This window comes from Microcaecilia unicolor, chromosome 4, assembly GCF_901765095.1.
Source record: "Microcaecilia unicolor chromosome 4, aMicUni1.1, whole genome shotgun sequence".
Lineage (NCBI taxonomy): Eukaryota > Metazoa > Chordata > Amphibia > Gymnophiona > Siphonopidae > Microcaecilia > Microcaecilia unicolor.
The window spans coordinates 49066768-49082258 of record NC_044034.1 but is presented as its reverse complement, the minus strand read 5'-3'; positions in this window follow the sequence as shown (position 1 = coordinate 49082258).

Here is a 15491-nt window from a genome sequence, read left to right as displayed (position 1 = left end):
CGGCGCCCCGCCTCCCGGGTGCAGCACCCCCCCCCACCCGATGCAGCGCGGACCCCCCCCCCCCCCGGGTGCACACCGCTGTGGGGGTGCCGCAGCGCGAGCCTGCTCAGAGTTGGCTGAGTTCGCGCGTTCGCTGCAGCTCCCTCTGACCCGGAACAGGAAGTAACCTGTTCCAGGGCAGAGGGGGAGCTGCAGGCTGCAGCGAATGCGCGACGTCAGCCAACTCTGAGCAGGCGCGTGCCGCGGCACCCCCCAGCAGCGTGCACCGGGGCGGACCGCCCCCACCGCCCCCCCACCCTTGGTACGCCACTGGGCTTTGGCTTTTCAGGGGCGCTCAGGAGGGGGGGGGTCTCTGTGTATGAGTATCTTCGGGGGAAAGGAAAAGCATGCTTCATCTCCATCCCCTTTAAGAAGAATCCCCAGGAGCATCAGGCCTTGACTTATCAGCCTGACGTTCCCAGGCACGAAAACTAATGCCAGCTTTGAGCTGGGATTATTTTTTCCTAGAATAACACAGCTCATTATGTTCACCACAAGCTGTTTTTATAATATTTACATAATAATCAGGTGTTTTGCATGCATATGCATGTTTCACATTTCACTGTTATGTTTTCAATGGTGCATTATAGTAAAATAACACAGAGTATTGTTGTTTAAAGCACATTCAGAAGCAAATATTATGTTATTGTCTTAATTGTAGATCATTTCAAAAAAGAATGATGTGCACTAACTGTGAATCTTGTTCATATTCAAACTGATTCAACATATTGCACACATTAACCCTGATCATCTGGATCAAATGAAATCTAATACTTGCACTCAACATGAAATTTAGCAACGCCTTTATATAGGTGGAGGCAGATTTTAGATAAGATAGAGAAGGAATGTAGGTGTCCATGTCAGGACATGGAAAATTCCTATAGCATTTTACAAAAGGCTCTGCCAACACCGAACCTTTTGCAAAACAGGTGCAGGCCTACACAATGATGCCTCCCCATGCCCAGCAAGATCAGTGATTTTTAAAAGCCAGACATGGGGGGGGGGAGGGATGTGTAACACCCTCCACTTTCCCCCCTCAGATACACACACACACATACATGTAGGAGCAACATTTTAAGCTTGCTACTCTTCCTTTTCATGTTAACCCTGATTCTGCAGCACCAGTTCACTCTCCTCAATCACTTTCAAGCATCTCTTCTCCCAATAACCCCTGCAAAACTCCCAATCCCTCCTCACCCCTTAAATCATCCATTTCCCTTCCCTTAGCCCCTGACAGCTTATCCACTCTTTGTCTGGTTTCTCTTCAGAGGCCTGTCTGATATGGGTAACCCTTCAGCATAGCCCTCTAAGTCATTGAAACACACAAGCCCCTCCACCCCTACAAGGTGGTGTCCCTTCGGAGGGGGTGTAAGTGGTGTTATGTGTAAATGCTGTATTTTGCAAACGTACATGTGAAAATGACAACAATTAAGTAGTGAGAACACAGTTTTAACAGTTTCATTCTGGATGTTGAAATAAACTACATGGGATTAAGGAGACTGACACTCTTAATCCCTCATATAAAACCCTGGCTGAAACAAGCACTTTTTAAACATTGTGCATGCCTTTCAGCAGGCGTAAACCTGACATGGAAAGTTCTCTGCATACACTCATATTCTCTGTGTAAAATGGGAATACACACGTAGATTTTAGTCCCACACAAGACACATCCAAAGTATGCCCATACCACTCTCTGCTGAAATGTTTGTATAGTGTCCATCTCCATGTGAAAACAGCAGCTTTCTGAAATCAATATTTGCATGTGTATGTGATATATACTAGGGCTAGGCAGTCATTTCTAATGAATATTGTTCAGCGATATGAGAGTGCACACTTTTCTCAAAGAGGAACACTGGTTTCACAAAGTGCATACTCTTACATGACAGACCTCATAGACCTACCAACCAGAAACACAACAGGATCAACACCAACATACCTAAATCTCCACTACCCAAGCTGCAAAGGACTAAAATACAAATCAACCTATGCATCCAGCTTTTCCTACATAAGCACACAACTATGGAACGCGTTACCAAAAGCCGTGAAAACAACTTATGATCACCTAAACTTCCGGAAATCATTAAAAACTAACCTGTTCAAAAAGGCATACCCTACCGACCCAACTTAAATGCAACACAATGAAACCAAAGCTCATAATGGAGATATAATAACTCTTCCTCTCTACGATTCCCTAATGTGTCTGTACACACGAACCCTATTCTACCACAACATTACTGTATTTGTTCGTACTGGAATTGGCGAACGCCTTTACGGTACTATGTAAGTCACATTGAGCCTGCAAATAGGTGGGGAAATGTGGGATACAAATGTAATAAATAAATAAATAAAATAAATAAAGTGCACATGCCCGACAGTTTGTTCATGCATGCTAGTTTGCTCCTGCATGTCCCTCTGGAAAGAGTACTCTCTGTTCAAATAGATTGTCCTCTAAGGATGGTGTGCACTCTTAATGGCATTCATTTATATGAAAATGAAAAATGGTGGGTGCCTACCCCTAATGGATGCTGCCACTTACATATGGATATGTTGCTAAAATAAAGGCCTTAAGGATTTGTTGTATCCTCCTTATTTGTTATATTTCATTTGCATAGGAGGGAGATTCTATAAATGGTACTCAAAATTAATCGCCAGAAAACAAATCGCTGTTAAGCGCGATTCTATAAAGGTATGTGCCCTTTTACGTGATCACACTTAGCTCCCAATTCTGGTGCCTAACTTTAGGCTTTAAGGTCCCTCTTCCTGAAGCAGGTCACGAAACAAGGGGGCCCTTGTCGGGGGTTTTGGATTTGAACTGTTGGCAACCTTTTTGTGTGGCACATTTGGTATATTGAAGACATAAATAATGACACTACTGGATAAGTGATTTTTTTGGCCTGCCTAATTCTATCCTGTGGAACTGTTTTTGTTAATATTATAAGATTAAGTTTAGAGGACATTTCTGGTTGTTCAGTGATTTGTTTTTCTTAGTGATGAGTGACTGCTTTTTTTCTATAGTGTTTTTTTTCCCTCCTTTAATAGGAGTTATTTCCCACAATTGTTTTTGCAGTCTATCATCACATTAAGCTCAAGAGAGTAAGACCTCAAGGGGTTGTATAAAGTAAAGGCCCATGACTTTCCTTCGGTAGTTGAGGCTCATTTGAGTAAAGTTATCCATGAGCGGTGAGTGTCCTCTTTCTTAACCTTAAAGGCAAACATATTCTTAGTAGTATTTTTTTGCCTTCCATATTATTTACCTAACTTTAGGCGCCTGAGTTGCGCCTGCTGAAACCTGATGTAAACGATGGTGTGCTGAGGCCATATTCTATAAATATGCATGCACCTTTTCAGAAAGTTCCTGACACACCCATGGCCATGCTCCCTTTTGAGTTTTGCACCAGTACAGTTAGGTGCCTTGCCTTGTAGAAAAGAGCTCAGCCAGATATGTGTGCAAATTTTAATGAGTGTCAATTAACGTCAATAACTGGTTGTTAGCACCCAATTCTTGATAGTTAAGGGCTCATTATGTAATTAAATTGTATGCACTTCTTGGGGCATAAGTACAAATTTGGGCACACAAATCTGAGTGCCATATATAGAATGTGGAGGATATAAAGTGAGATTAGCAGTGCTAATTGAAACGCAGATCTATAAACCCAGGAATTTGAGTTCAATTCCCCTTTTCTCCAATATGATTTTGAGCTAGCGACTTAGCTGCCCAGAACTCATATTTATCATGTAAATATGATACAGTTATTTATTTAGATTGATGCATAAAAAACCATCCATCATTAAACAAAGCTCCAAGCAAAACATAAGGAATGTCTAGAAGCACTATGTACACTGATGACACTATACAAATATGATTATCGTTATAAATGAGTGCTTGAGCTTGAATTTGGGGAAATATATGATAAGTCCCACCAGCACAGACTTCAGCTACAACCAGTAATACAGTACATTAATTAAAAAGAAACACTTTCACAGTAGCTATAATCTATCAGGTTGAATAGCTGCACATACTTCTGTACAATTTGTGCTTTAAAAATGAAATGAAATAAAATAAATTGTGAGGTTTATAAAATGCACAGAATAAAAAAACATTAGCCCATAGAGAAATTGCCCCTGAGAGAAACCCTGTTTACAAAGGGCATTCTCCAAATACCTATGGGGAAAAAACCTTCAGTCCTTATTAAATGAAACTGAACACCAGGAAAATGAAAACAGAGTGCTAACACAGTTTGTATTCAATAATCAGCAACAAAAAGCAGAACTGGAATCTATAAATTCTTAATCCAATTGATAAACTAATCCGTACTCTAGAAAGCCTACCCTTTTGTCTTCTGTAGCAACTATCGACATCAACTAGGGCTTATGTTTCAAAGTGCACTACCTACAGTTTCTTTTCAAGATTTTACAAAATGTCCAAAGCAAGCAAACCTAAATGAACCCTCACGGATAAAACAAAACAGCGATGCTGACATGAGGGCGAAGAGATGATAAAAAAGGAAAATGTCTCTGTGAAATAATCAATTACCTTTTAGCAGCGGTCTCTTAGAATCTGAGCTAACATTATGAGAGGAGTGGAACGCCGGCAACCTGGACTGCAAAGGATACAGCATAGTACAGTAACAGCTGGGGGAAGGGTTTGGTATCTACGATACACCACTGATTTAGACATTGGCAAATTAATTCTCTGGGTGTTAATTTGCTTGCTCTCTATATAACACTGTTGCTTTTGGTTTCTTCCCTTGAGAACCATTGCTGTAATTGTTCCTTGCAGCCGTAGTAGCAGGTTCTGTATTTTTTCACCGAATCAGCTGTAGTTAGGATACGACACAGAAATTTTTCCTACAGTATGAAAAAGGTTACTGTAAGTTAGTAAGGCATCCTTTTACTAAGGTGCACTAAACCCAAACACAGGTTTAGCACGTGAGAAAAGGCTTACCCTAAAAGGTACTACATTTTTTTGTATTAATGTACCTCTTTGCACGCACTAATGTGCATGGTATATATTCTTTAAAAATATTTTCAACAGGGGGCGTGTCATGAGCAGAGAATGGGTGTAGAAGTGCTATTCTACCTAGCGCGCTCACATTAATATGCATTAACTGGATGTGTGGAGGAGTGGCCTAGTGGTTAGGGTGATGGACTCTGGTCCTGTCCTCCTTTCATACCCTTCACCACCACCGCCAACTCTAGGCTCCGCCCTTTCTGCCTTGCCTAACCCCATGCTTGGAATAAACTCCCTGAGCCCATACGCCAGGCCCCCTCCCTGCCCATCTTCAAATCCTTGCTTAAAGCCCACCTCTTCAATGTCGCCTTTGGCACCTAACCACTATACCTCTATTCATGAAATCTAGACTACCCCAACTTGACATTTCGTCCTTTAGATTGTAAGCTCCTTTGAGCAGGGACTGTCCTTTTTTGTTAAACTGTACAGTGCTGCGTAACCCTAGTAGCGCTCTAGAAATGTTAAGTAGTAGTAGTAGTAGTATCACCTGCATCAGCGGTCAATCAGAGGTAAAAATCAGTCTGGAGATGTTAGCAACTGCCACTGCTTTTTAACAAGCTGAGCAGATAATTATCTGTGTGTTCTCCTGTATTGTTGTTGATGAGAAGGATTCTCCATACTAATTGACCCCTGACGCAGGCGATAGCCAAAACATGGGCTGTGTCAGGTTTTGAATATAACATTGCTCCTTTTGACTTCTGAATCTGCCTGGTAGTTCCATCTGGCCTGATATACTCTTTTACCAAACCCTCATATTTAGCCTTAATTTCTAGCTGTACGGGTCCATGACACCCCGAGCGGGAGTTAGGCATGACCAGTGAATTAATACACCAGACAAATGGATGAAACACAAAAGTAAGTATTTATTTACTTTTGTGTTTCATCCATTTGTCTGGTGTATTAATTTAAAGAGATTCTCAGGCCTGTTCCTTCACAGGGCCCGAGATATAGGGTGGGGAAACCCTGTGCAGTCCAGTAACAGAGTCTTAGGCAGGCCTCTGGCAGCAGGCAAACACTGTCCATGGCTGTTGGGAATACCATACCCCTAACACAGCCTGCAAGGTTCCGGGTTACTCTCCAGACTCCAGGTTTGGCTCCCGCCAGACCGCAAAACAGACTTGTAAAGTCAATTCAAGACGTAACAATGGTTTACCTCAGCCAGGCCACGATTATTGAATGGGTACTTCAGCACACAGTGGGGATTCATGTCTTTCCTCCTTTAGGGGTCCTTTCACTTAAATGCGCTGAAAATATTGCCTGCGGTAGTGTAGGCGAGGGTTTTGGGTGAGCGCAGAATCATTTTTCAACGCACCTGTAAAAAAGGTCTTTAACATTTTTGCAGAAAATGGACGTTTGACAAAATGAAAATTGCCGCGTGAACATTTTGGGTCTGAGACCTTACCACCAGCCATTGACCTAGTGGTAAAGTCTCACGCGGTAACCGGGTGGTAATGACCTACACGCACCAAATGCCTCTTGGAATATGTCCGATATGTGTGGCAGAAAATAAAAATTATTTTTCAGCTGCGCGTATCGGACATGTGGCAAAAATGAAATTACAGCAAGAGCCACGCGGTAGCCATGCAGTAACTCCATTCTGGCGCATGTTGGGCGCGCACAGACGCTTACGCGTCTTAATAAAAGAGCCCCTTAAATTCTGCCTGGCTGTGCCTTTTGAACTTCCCAGTCATGACTCCACCCCTCCCAGGGTGGAACCTGCGCTTTTAAGGTGGCTCAGGCTACTTAAAGATGGACTTTTCTTAAGGGCTAAGGGCGATGTCCTATAAACCCCATCACAGGGCCCTTTTACTAAAGTGTGGTGAAATACAGGCACTCAGTTTATTTATAAATCACCTATGCAGAACTGTCAAAGATTTGCTAAAATCTAAGTACACCACATCTAGTGCTCTCCCTCAATCAAACTCTCTGGTCACCCAATCAAATAAATTAATCAGATTTGTCTGAAAAGATCTGTCTCTAATAAAACTACTACTATTACTACTTATCATTGTTATAGCGCTACAAGGCATACGCAGCGCTGTACATCATACACAAAAAAAGACAGTCCCTGCTCAAAGAGCTTACAATCTAGATAAGACAGGCAGACAGAACAATTAAGGGTAAGGGAACCATACTGCCTCATGTCTTACAATCTATTGGATTCAAGAAACCTCTCACTAGTCTGTTTTGGAATCTTTTAGTCACACTTTTATCCCTATTGTTTGTACCTAGATGACAAAACAATCATTCACAGTTATCAAATCGCCCTAATATAGACAAATCAGCAAAAACATGTTAGGCTGACAATTATTCTTTTGAATTCTATAAAGGACTCTTGTTTTAAAATGAATAAAAGATTTTTAATTACCAGACTAGTTTGGACTGCCTACTGAGTTTTGTTTGGGAATTACAGTTTTGCAGTAGTTAGGCCTCTCCAGTGATATACCTTTCATTTACCCATTGATACTGAGGCATATGACTTACACAATCAATCACTGACAGATTCTATATAGTGTGCCTAGGATTTCAGAGAAGTGGCAATCACCTTAATGAGACACAAATATGCTTTTGTGTTTTGTAAAAAGAACAAGTGTCTGAACATTTAAATACCTAAAAGAGATCTGTCAAATTCTGGCACCTGAGTTCTGCAAGAAATCCTGAACGTCAGGATACTCAAAATACATATTTATGAAATGTTTTTGCACAGCATAGCTTTATGCTTATAGGAAATTAACATATTGTAGTTCTCTTAATACACACTGATATCTCCATTGCATTGAGAATGTGTAGCTTTCAATGAAAGGGAGTCATGTACAGAGACTCAGTGAGGGTGAGAGTTGACCCCAAAGCACTCCCCCAAACCCTAGTCCCTGTAACCCCAGCACTCACCTAACACACAGGACCCTGACTTCCTTTAAGCACTTCCCCATCTGCCCCCAAATACTCATCCATTTCCTGTCTGTCTGTCTTCTGGTGTTCACCCACCCAGTCCCTTGTACTTTAGTTTCTTCCTCTTTGTGCTGTAGAAGGGTATAATTACAAACAAGCCTAGTTGGCTAGATCTTTAGAAGTATAATTCCACCCTCCCCCTCAGCAGCTAAATATAGACATTTAGTTCCAAAAGGTAGCTATATTTAAATGCTAGAAGGGAGGGGGAAATACTTTGTAGACTAAGTTTATTTAAAGTATGTCCTTAAAGAATACTAGTATAAACCAGTATCATGTAGATGCAAACAGTTATGACAGTTTTCTGTAAGTTACCCATGTAAATGCCAAACTTGCCTATGTCCTATCCATGATCCTCTTCTGTGAATGCCTTTCTAATAGTTAAATGCTGTGTTATTTGGAAGACTTGCGTTGCTTTTCCATGTATAAATAATGACATTTACGCATGCAGATTGAAAAAAATGTGTAAACGGTGATTTCAGAATTCCACTGTTACAAGTGGAAATAGCCCAGAATACACTGATTAAAGGAGGTGTGTTTTGGACAAATCAAAAAATGATACATGCATTTCTCATTTTACAGTGGGAATAGACATATACCCCCTCATTCTGTAATAGGGAGCCTCAATTTAAGTGCCCTTTACATGCTTAAATTTATAGAATACTGTTATTCACTTGGGTAAGTGATGGAGGAGTAGGCCTAATGTTTAGTGCAGTGGCCTAAGAACCCTCCATTGCCCAAGGAACAAAATAAATACCTGTATATAATATGGAAATTGCTTTTGATTGTAATCCATTCTCTTTCCCTTACTAGCACATCTATGCTCTGTTGTACAACTATATACTTAAGTGACATAAGGGCCCTTTTACAAAGCGGTGGTAAGCCCAATGTGGGCGCTGACGGTAGTTCCAGCCCCTGCACATGCCATTTTCCTCACTAGGGATAATCAGCCCGTATTTTTTAGCATGGCGCTAATCAGGTAGTGCCACGTGCTATCCAGTTACCTACTGGTTAGTGCAGCAGCTCTTACTGTCACCTCAATGGCTGGCGGTAAGTGTTCCCCCTCCCAGCATGGCCACATGGTAAAAGCAATATTACCGCATAGCCTTGTCTTTTTTTTGGCCTATTTGCCCGCTGCAGTAAAAAGGGCCTCAGCGCACAGCAAAAATGGCCCAGTCACAAGTACAGGGCCCTTTTTACCGCAGCTTGGTAAAAGGACCCCATAGTGCATAACTGTTAAAGAAGGTTTCCACAGGGGAAGAGCCTGAGTGGGTCACAAGTGTAGCTGCCAACTTTCAAAATACTATAAGTTGCGGGTGTAGATGCCATTTGTAGGTGCTAATATTTGTGTGACACATAAACCTGTAATAACCCACCATAGAAGCAGTGAACTGAAAAATGCACAATAAAAATAAACTAACATTGAAATGGTGGAAATTCATCAATAAGGACTCACCCAAGCCCAAGAGATTAACATGGAATTGCCAAATACAAGACCGTTCTATGTGCTTTCCTTATATATTTATTTTTATTATTTATTACATTTGTATCCCACATTTTCCCGCATAGCAGTAGGCTCAATGTGGCTTACAGGTTCTGGAGAGGAGAGTACCAACTCCAGGAATATATACAGAGTGGAAAATAGTGTAACAGTAGGTGCAAGGAAGCTTAATAATAATAAGAATAAGAAACAGCATAAGGGATGTCAAGTCAAATGCAAAGTGCTAAGGAAGGCAAAGAGGGACGTTGAAAAAAAGATTGCGTTGGAGGCAAAAACATATAGTAAAAATTTTTTTTAGGTATATTAAAAGCAGGAAGCCAGCAAAAGATGTTTCTGGGATAGCCATGTATGTATGAAATCCTTGCTCCATAAGAATCCTAAATTTAAAGCATGAACTCTGAAAGAGAAAGAAAAAAAAAAGATACTTTCACATTAATTTAAAAGGTCACATGGCTCCACTGTTCTGGTAGGACACTCCCTCATTCACAGGGCATTCACAAAATCTTTGTAGACAGGCTTTAGTTTCTTCTACAAAAATAAGCACATCTTGTTAATTCAATCAAGATACAATAGTTCTTCAGTTTCAGCTCAAGTGGGAGTTACTCATTACAGAGAGACATTTTAAATCCTAAACTAATTACAAGGGTTCTTCTGTGAAAAACTTCTCTATATTCCTGTCCAACCTATACCAAAAATCAGCCACCTGGATCCCACTGCAATCTGCAGAGTGGTCCCTGCTGTGGAGAAGACCGGTCCAGGCTGGACACGCCTCCTCATGTTCCATAGAAATCAAACATTGCAAGAAGGGCTGAGAAGATGTTAGTTTCTGTTACAGTAGGTCATGTAGTTATAGACTCCTGCTTACCTGGTGGCAGATTTCTATATAGCAATTTCATGATAAAATCTTGGGCTCAGGTGAGTCTTTACTGATGAATTTCCACTATTTTGATTTTGCTATTTTCTTATATGCATTGTGCATTTTTCAGTTCAATATCTCTAGAGTGGGTTATTACACCTATATATAAAGAAGGGCATTTTCAATATGACATCTAAATCCAATTTTGGACATTTTGCTGAAAACATCCAAAAATCAAGTGATTTTCAAACCAGAAAAATGTCTTTTTGTTTTGAAAATGGCCATTTCTACTACTACTATTACTTAACATTTCTAGAGCGCTACTAGGGTTACGCAGCGCTGTACAGTTTAACAAAGAAGGACAGTCCCTGCTCGAAGGAGCTTACAATCCTAGACATTTTGTGCTCGGTGCATTTTTTTCTTTTGTGACCATGGGGAAACTGCACAAAAACAAGCCATTGGGATGTATGGGGGACTAGCATTCTTAGTAGACTGGTCACAGAGACAACCCAGCAGATCAGTGGGGCACCCTAGAGGTCACTGCAGTGGACATCACATAAAATATATATGTATTAGATATATATGTCAGACCTTATAAACCTACCAGCTAGGAATACAAAAAGTTCATCACGTACTTTCTTAAACCTCCATTACCTCAACTGTAGAGGACTTAAATACAAATCAATATATGCATCTAGCTTTTCCTAAGTTTGCACGCAACAATGGAATGCACTACCGAAAGCTGTAAAAATAATGCACGATCTGACAGCCTTCCGGAGGTTACTGAAGACTAGCCTGTTCAAAGAGTCTTATAAAAGGAATCCTCCATAAAAGACTTAATATCAAAAATGTACCAGAACAAGCCAGCATTGAATTCTCTTAATTTGGTTACTTTACTCACTTTGTTATTATTGAACATCATTCCTTATCCTTTATCTCATATACTGACATGAATTATTTGTTTATTTCTTCTAATTTATTTGACATTTTATTTACCATAATTGAAACGTTACTCTGTAATTCTCATTCCGTTAATTGCGGCATAATGTAAGCCACATTGAGCCTGCAAATAGGTGGGAAAATGTGGGATACAAATGCAGCAAATAAATAAATAAATAAATAAATAAATAAAAGGTCCCTGGTACACATCCCACCTTTACCCCCTTATATTGTATGGGGAAACCTCCAAAACCCATCAACATACTGTACCTGCAGCCTTTATGTCCACCTATATGTGGATACAGTATGTTTTTGGTGCGGTTTGGAAGGCTCACACTTTCCAACACAAGTGTACCAGTTAGAGTGGGTTATGGGCCTGGGTTCCCTTTTCTACAGTGCACTGCAATAGGCTACTCCAAGAACCTGTTTGCTACTCTAATAGGCCTGGCCATAACATCTGAAGCTGTGACCACTTGGGGACAAAGGGGGGTTCATGCCTTAATTTTGTTGTTGTTGTTGTTACATTTGTACCCCATGCTTTCCCACTCATGGCAGGTTCAATGCGGCTTACATGGGGCAATGGAGGGCTAAGTGACTTGCCCAGAGTCACAAGGAGCTGCCTGTGCCTGAAGTGGGAATCGAACTCAGTTCCTCAGTTCCCCTTAATCCCTTCTGTCGTCATCTGCTCATTTAGAGCACCTTTTTGTGACTTTAGTTTAGTCATGATTGAAACGGGTCTAGACCAAAACATCTTTTAAGCCCTGGACGTTTTGTTCCATTATTGCAGAAAGATGTCGAAGTTCTGGGAACACCCAAATCCTGCACCACACGCACCCCTCCAACACATCCCATTGTGATTTGGATGCAGTGCTGATGAACTGCATAGAAAAATGTCTTAAACATGGGTTTCAAAAACAGTGATTTGGACATTTTGGCAAAAAATAAAAAGTCCATCTGCCGCTTATGCTGCTTTTTGGACATTTTTCTGTTTCGAAAATGAGCCCCAAAGGATATGGCTCATTTATGCATATTTCTCAGCTCTTATACGTAGGTGAAAGTAGTGAGAATCATTGCTTCTATGTATTATTATCATCAGTTTTATGTGGAAGATGCTGAGTGATGCCACTCTTTTTCTGCATGTGTAGGCTCTTGAAATGTGCCTGCAACTACCTATGTATTTGTCAGCATCCTTATAAAACATTTATTGAAAAATATTAGGGCAATTGTGAACAACCAACCTGGTTGTAGGATCTTCCAATTCATATGTCAATGCCCTATACAAAACAGGGTTCATAACTTTTCAAAATGCCCTCCAGCGAATGCATAACTCACTTTGAAAATTGACCTAATTCTGGTTTTGTTTATTGAAAAACTTGGTACATGTTTTTTTTATTACCAGAGCAAAACTGAAACAAATGTAAAGTAACCCCCCCCCCCATCAATACTATAATAAGCTGTCACCTGTATTACAGAAATTATTATTCATAACCAGGTCCCTAGTATCAAACCAAACTGATGCTTTATCTATCAAAGTAATTACTGTAGTTTCATGTATATACCCTTGAATTCTATATATGGTGCTCAAAATTGCATGCACAATTTTGGGAGTGTGCCCAATTTGCATATGCAATTTAATTGACTAATGAGCCAATTAGCCCCATATAAAACTGAGCCAATATTGTAGAAAAGAATCAATAAACAAAGATATACAAACATACACACACACATACAAGATGGGTATATGGCCACAGTTATATGTCTATGTGTAGAATCTTATGCATACATATGCTAAAACAGCAAAGAGGAGGATTCACTGCAGAATGCAAGACAACGCAGGTAAAGAAGTGACAATCAAGGAAGAGGGAGATACACCCCCTGATATTCAAAACCATTTAATAGTTCAAGAGCGGTACCTGGCCAGTTAAATGGGACTCAACCTGCGATATTCAGCAGGATATAGCCAGTTAACCCCCGCTGCATATTCCCGGTTAGCGCCTAGGAGATAACTGGCTATATTGCATGATATAACCGGCTATCCCTGGATTTTCAAGCCATATCAGACTATTCTAAGCGGGCCACATCGGGCCGCTTAAATAGCTGGTACAGTGGGGGAAATAAGTATTTGATCCCTTGCTGATTTTGTAAGTTTGCCCACTGACAAAGACATGAGCAGCCCATAATTGAAGGGTAGGTTATTGGTAACAGTGAGAGATAGCACATCACAAATTAAATCCGGAAAATCACATTGTGGAAAGTATATGAATTTATTTGCATTCTGCAGAGGGAAATAAGTATTTAATCCCTCTGGCAAACAAGACCTAATACTTGGTGGCAAAACCCTTGTTGGCAAGCACAGCGGTCAGACGTCTTCTGTAGTTGATGATGAGGTTTGCACACATGTCAGGAGGAATTTTGGTCCACTCCTCTTTGCAGATCATCTCTAAATCATTAAGAGTTCTGGGCTGTCGCTTGGCAACTCGCAGCTTCAGCTCCCTCCATAAGTTTTCAATGGGATTAAGGTCTGGTGACTGGCTAGGCCACTCCATGACCCTAATGTGCTTCTTCCTGAGCCACTCCTTTGTTGCCTTGGCTGTATGTTTTGGGTCATTGTCGTGCTGGAAGACCCAGCCACGACCCATTTTTAAGGCCCTGGCGGAGGGAAGGAGGTTGTCACTCAGAATTGTACGGTACATGGCCCCATCCATTCTCCCATTGATGCGGTGAAGTAGTCCTGTGCCCTTAGCAGAGAAACACCCCCAAAACATAACATTTCCACCTCCATGCTTGACAGTGGGGACGGTGTTCTTTGGGTCATAGGCAGCATTTCTCTTCCTCCAAACACGGCGAGTTGAGTTCATGCCAAAGAGCTCAATTTTTATCTCATCTGACCACAGCACCTTCTCCCAATCACTCTCGGCATCATCCAGGTGTTCACTGGCAAACTTCAGACGGGCCGTCACATGTGCCTTCCGGAGCAGGGGGACCTTGCGGGCACTGCAGGATTGCAATCCGTTATGTCGTAATGTGTTACCAATGGTTTTCGTGGTGACAGTGGTCCCAGCTGCCTTGAGATCATTGACAAGTTCCCCCCTTGTAGTTGTAGGCTGATTTCTAACCTTCCTCATGATCAAGGAAACCCCACGAGGTGAGATTTTGTGTGGAGCCCCAGATCTTTGTCGATTGACAGTCATTTTGTACTTCTTCCATTTTCTTACTATGGCACCAACAGTTGTCTCCTTCTCGCCCAGCGTCTTACTGATGGTTTTGTAGCCCATTCCAGCCTTGTGCAGGTGTATGATCTTGTCCCTGACATCCTTAGACAGCTCCTTGCTCTTGGCCATTTTGTAGAGGTTAGAGTCTGACTGATTCACTGAGTCTGTGGACAGGTGTCTTTCATACAGGTGACCATTGCCGACAGCTGTCTGTCATGCAGGTAACGAGTTGATTTGGAGCATCTACCTGGTCTGTAGGGGCCAGATCTCTTACTGGTTGGTGGGGGATCAAATACTTATTTCCCTCTGCAGAATGCAAATAAATTCATATACTTTCCACAATGTGATTTTCCGGATTTAATTTGTGATGTGCTATCTCTCACTGTTACCAATAACCTACCCTTCAATTATGGGCTGCTCATGTCTTTGTCAGTGGGCAAACTTACAAAATCAGCAAGGGATCAAATACTTATTTCCCCCACTGTATATCTTTATCTGGTTTAAAATTAACCGACTGTCTTTGAATATCAAGATAGCTGGGTAAGTTTAAACTTAAAAATAAACCGGATATTCAATGCCAGTCACCAAAAATGGCCCAGCATTGAATATCCGGGCTAACCGCTGACCACAGGAGTTGGACGAGCTACCTTTTACAGGACTCAGGAATCTAACAATTATGACTTTATTTATTATAAATGAACTGGCATTAACAGAGGCCCAAAAAGGACAGTGTGTTGGTGTAATATGCTTGTGTCAGGGGTTCTCAGACTGTTGTGCCAAATGTTTGATTCTGAATAAATAATGTCCTTATAATTTCAAAATGCTCCGTTCTTGTACACTGCCCCAGGTACAACTTAATAGATTGTGAGGCCACTAAGTACAGAAAGAGGGGCATAATCAAACCCGAACGCCCATCTCCATGGGCGTCTATCTCCGAGAACGGGTACTTGAAGGGGCGGGACAGACCGTATTTTCAAAAAAAATGGG